Below are 5,695 nucleotides of genomic sequence, written 5' to 3' on the forward strand. Positions count from 1 at the left end.
GAAAATCTTAATCAAAATGACCGGTGCATACAATCAATCTGCACTACCTGATCTACTTCTTATAACAAACGAGATATCTATTGATTACAAAATCAAGACTGCAGCATACAAAAATATGCTAAACAACAATCAAGAAACAGAGATAGAATTCAAAGTAGAGGGCTTCGAAACAGAAAAAAGAATTTATCCCTTCTCAAACTTCCACCCGTGGGCTGCCCCATCAACCCAATCGGTAATCAAACTAACCGAAAGTGATAATGCAAAAGCACACCAAGAGAATCGCATTACTATATATACAGATGGAGCCGCAAATGATAGTGGTACCGGTGCATCCTTTATTGCAATGGAAAAGGAAAAAGAAATTAAAAGAAAAAAAATCAAACTGCACCACCTGTGCACGGCTTACCAGGCTGAGACCATCGCCATAAGGGAAGCCTTATTATACATACAGAATATAAGTAACAGAAAACAATATGAGAAGACCAAATACCTCATAAGGACGGACTGCAAGGCGGTCCTCCAATCACTGATGAAAGTCAAAACATCAAATCCTTTACTACACGAGATCCTGTCCATTATTGCAGAACTGCAAAGATCGAAAATTCAACTACACCTCGAGTGGGTAAAAAGTCATGATAAGTCAACTGGAAACATCCTTGCCGATAATTTGGCAAAACAAGCCACCACATATAAAAGAGCACCAGTCTATTATACGATCTCCTTAGATAAGATAAAAGAAGCTACCAAAACCTGGGCAAAACAAAAAACAAAAGAATTCATTGAAGAGAAATCATCAAGAAACCTCAAAGAAATGATTAATCCCGTACAGGAAAGCTTCAAGAAAATACCGAATCGATATACCACATGGATGCTGACAGGGAAAGGCCCATTCAAGACCTACCTGAAGTTAATTGGTAAAACCCAACAAGATATGTGCCACTGCAAAATGGAAAACCAAAGTCCGAAACATCTTATATTTAGGTGCCCAAAATACGAGACAGAAAGACAGCATGTAAGGCAATACATAAACAATACGAAAGATCTAATAGAATTATCCACGGATGAAGCAGAAGAAAATTTTAACCAATTCGCACAAAGAATAGCCGAAGACCTAATAGCCAAAGAAAAAGAGGAAAAACAAAATAACAATAATAATAATAATAATAATAATGATAAGAAAACTAATTAGAGCAAACCTGAAGCAACTACATCATATCCCCTTAATTAAACAGCTGCCCTTGTCCCACTGTGAACTAAGAACACAGGTAGTTAGTCACTACCCTAGCCACCCACTAGGCCACTACCCTACTCCCGTAATACCATCAACACATGATCAAAAACTAAGCGCAGACTCAGAAGAAAGAAAAAGCAAACAGCGTGATAATACTCACACACTCAACAACATATCAGAGTCATCTCTAAAAACTACTCAATACATAGTGAAATCACCACTACCTCTCCTACAAACAACAGCTTTCCCACAAACTAACCCAAACCCCAACTATCTAAACAGTGTAATTAAGAAAATTGAAATGTCCACCGATGAAAAAGAAAAAACCAAACCGCAACAACGCGAACATGAGGAACACCCATATCACTGCGGCCCAACAAGAAGATCCCAAAGATTAGCCCAAGCATCACAAGAACCCGATCAACACACACAATCAACAAACCAGCAGAGTCTACCGTCAACGCAAGATTCAGCATTCAGTGTGAGCATGGACACCCCCCTACCAGGAGTAGAGCCAGGCGAGACGTTAAGTGTATGGCTGGAAGAAGATCTGATTAACGACATAGATAGACAAAAGAAAATTCAATTTGATGCAGCTGATGATGCAACAAAGTGCTTCCTTATTAAACAGCGACTACCGTGGTGGATGCACGACTTCTTCGATGAGGTGTTCAGTGTGAAATTTGATCAGAGAGGCTTCATGAAAGAGAACCCACTCAACCCAACTGTGGTAGCGGCCTATACTGAAAAAATGATGGTAGAAATTAACACTGTAATGAAAAGGTACAAAGAATCGCTCCTCAAGACCTCTGAAGCAAAACCAGAACAACAGGGCCAAAGACAACCGAATAAAAAAGACGAGGAGAAGGAAAACATGGGATCACCAACTCTATCCCTTCCAGACGAAATAACTGAAATTTCCCTTAAAGTCAAAAGCTCCGATCTGGACCGAGAAGCAAATGAACCAGATAGGCAAGTCAACGAGACAACATCTGAGCCAAGATCACCTACCACCCCACAACCTACTAGCCCACTCCCCACTACCCCAATACCACCAGTAAGCACGAATACAAGCAAAGGCCCACAAGCTGAAACAGCCACCGAGTCAAACCAACAACCAGGCAAACAAACCAAAGCTGCAAGGAAATTATTTACAAGTACAGAAGATGAAAAGAAAACCAAAGAAAAATCTGATAGTACAAAGAGAAAAGAAAAGGATGAAAAAGATGAACAACCGGGTACTGCAAAGGGGAAGCAAAGAAAAATAGATGCGCCAAAAGAAAAGATGAAACTCAAAGAAGAAAAAGAAACCAGTGACTCTGATGAAGAAGGAGAAGACGATGGCAACGTGAGCGACGACCATGGAGATGAAGTCCTAGAGATAGATGGAAAAGAACTAGAGCTAACAGTAAAAGTTGCATCAAGTAAATACGCCTACTGGGACCCAAGAATATTGGACAAGGATCTAAAGCCAAGATTAAAAAAGAAGAAAGAAATCACCGTAAGGAAATGTATGACTACTCCTGAATGCAACTATATTGAAACCGGCAACTCTAAAAACCTCAAAGAACATAATCGAGTACACCACAAAGATCTGGACCCCAAATCAATGACAACATTTATGAAATCAACAGAATATGTAGATATCAAATACAAGTGGGAAAAACAATTAGAAGAATGGACAAGGAAAGAAGCACTGAAACGCCAGACCAAGACACACAAACCAAAGGGAAAGAAAAGATCAAAAAGCCCACACAAGAAATCGCACAATAAATCATCTAAGAAGCGTAAAAGACAAACAACACCATCACCATCATCACAATCAAACGAAGAATCATCTGCGTCAGAACCAGGCTCGGAATGATACATGGATGTACTAATAACTGAACCACACACCGGAGCAACTACCCCACTACCATACTACCCTCTTACAATAGCACCTATCAACTTATCAACCTAATAAACGTAGACACAACGCCATCTATATCCTATATCCTATGTAAATGTCACACCATGTTAAACAAACATACAATGACAAATCTTACAAAACACTTTATATCTTACCACTCTCGTTCCCTCTATTTTTAATACTCTAATTTCAAAACAATATTATCAACCCTCTTGCCTCTAAACATCTGATTATTATAATTACCATTATTTTTATTACCTATCCCGAAAACTCTTGCTTCCCACGACCCAAGCCTAATTGTAAGTTAGTTTACTTACACCTACACCATTGCACCAACTCAGCCATCATCTTCATAACGACCAGTACGAAACCTCACTGTGCACTGAATTACAAAACATCGCATCTCTTACAACATCGCATCTTTAAAACATCTATAACCCTTCAGCATACTAAACTGTTCCGAACAACATGAGCAACTCTACAAAAAGCCCGAAAGAGCAAGCAAAAATAGCTCTAACAAAAGAATGTGTCTGGCTCAATGACTACGAAAAAGGTGAATGGGAATACATGCTCAAAAACTGTGACGATCGGATAGTCCATTTTATGAACTACCTTGCAGCAAGTAGAGCAGACCTTCTGATTCAATATCGAGTGTGGAAAGATGGGAACTTCACCCCCAGCGCACCCGAGTGTTTCAAATGGCCCTTCAACGAGCAACCAAAACTAAGTGAACTAAAAGACTGCCTACAAATGAACATTATAAACCTTCGAAGTATCATTAGAGAAATACAAGAAAGTGAGGGGAAACCACACGTACCCTCCAAATCAAACAAAAGAAAGAAACAAAAACGAAACCTAGCCACCGTACCCAACAAAATAGCTGCAAGCTCGATACCGATCTCAGCTACAGCCCCGGCAACGAAATGCACCATAAGAGAATCAAAGGAGCAGAACGCACCTGGTATTACATTAACTCCACCATCAACCGAAATCAATGCAGAAGCCAAGGCTAAAGCGAGCTACCAAGAATTTAAGGAAACGCTCTCTGCTATTGAAAAAAGCAAAGTAAAACTGGCAATAGAACCGATGGCAATACCAGCTCAAGGAACTACAACAAACCACCCAGCCACCCCACTACCTACCCCAAGAATGCACAACACCTCAGCAAATACCCCCACTACCCCAGCAGCAAACCACCCAACTAGTAAAACACTAGAGTTACCAACTATCCCAGTACCCCAACAGCAAACACCCCATACAGCAAACACACAAGCAACATTACAACCTAAAATCTTCAAAGCAGTTAAATCTACCAACCCTTGGAGGAGCCTAGCAGAAAAAGCCGCTAAAGGTAAAAGGAGCAAATTGGTAAACAACGAAGCTAATATCTCAGCAGTGAAAGAAGGTGCTATAACGAGATCAAGGTCAAAATCAACATCCTCATCATCAGAACACCAGAGTCAAGAAAAAGAAGAAGATAAACTATCAGAATCCAATGTAAACAAAAATGTCGACAACACCGAGCAACAAACTCAAGGGGAACAGTCAAAAGGCCAGCTACAAGCAAGTGAAAATGAAATAGTCCCGGAAACAGATGATGAAGTGGAAGGTGAAAGAAGGTACCAAATAGGTGAAGAAAATAGCTGGGATGCTCTATACAGCCTACCAAGAGACCAAATAGACGATGAAACAAGTGAGGAAGAAGAGGGATCTCCTGTTGAGAATTCCCAAATAAACCCAACTCTGAAACTCACTCCAGCAGATCTACTTGGTGAATTTGTCTACTATAGCATAAACACAGAAAACCTGTCACCAACAGATGCGAAAAATATCAAGAAAATGCAAATTCAGAAAGAAACCCTCGAAGCCACATACGAAGATTTCAAGAAAGCAGCAATTGAGCAGAATTTTGCAGAAAGAAGGAGACTACGTACTAAACTCACAAAGATAGTTAAATATCTGAAAAACGTATCTCTCAAGAACTATGGACCACAATGGCTCAACAATATGATGAAATATGGTATACGGAAATACTTCATTTGCGCCAACAAAGATTGCTGGTATATCCATGAAGGTGCATTAGATATGCACAGACACATCCATGACATACACGGAGGTTTCGCAGCTGGATTTGCCGATGGAGGCATAGGAAACCATAGAGAAATCTTACTACTACAGACAGAAGCAATAGACTTCTGCAAAACAGCAAAATACACGTGTGAAAAGCAGCTTGACGCAATGCTAGAAAAAGATATCGCTGAGGAACCAAAATAATGAAAAGAAACAAAGGACCTTTTTTATCTCCACCAAACTGCTCCCAGACCCACCACCCAAAATCACTTCATTATATCTCGATTTATGTATTATCCATCATTCTTCTCCCACCTTTTTAATAATTTTATATGTGAACCAAACCTTCTCATACACAATGTAAACATTTTTAGAAATGCTCATCCCGATTTCAGCTGAACAAAGATCAAGAACAAGAACAAAACTAAAAATGTAGGAATATTTGCCTAGTGGGACCTAAACTGGTATCCCAATAGGCTACTAAC

Source organism: Tetranychus urticae, unplaced genomic scaffold (genome assembly GCF_039701765.1).
Source record: "Tetranychus urticae isolate SD_2017Ah unplaced genomic scaffold, NJAU_TeUrti_SD_1.0 Scaffold_4, whole genome shotgun sequence".
NCBI lineage: Eukaryota > Metazoa > Arthropoda > Arachnida > Trombidiformes > Tetranychidae > Tetranychus > Tetranychus urticae.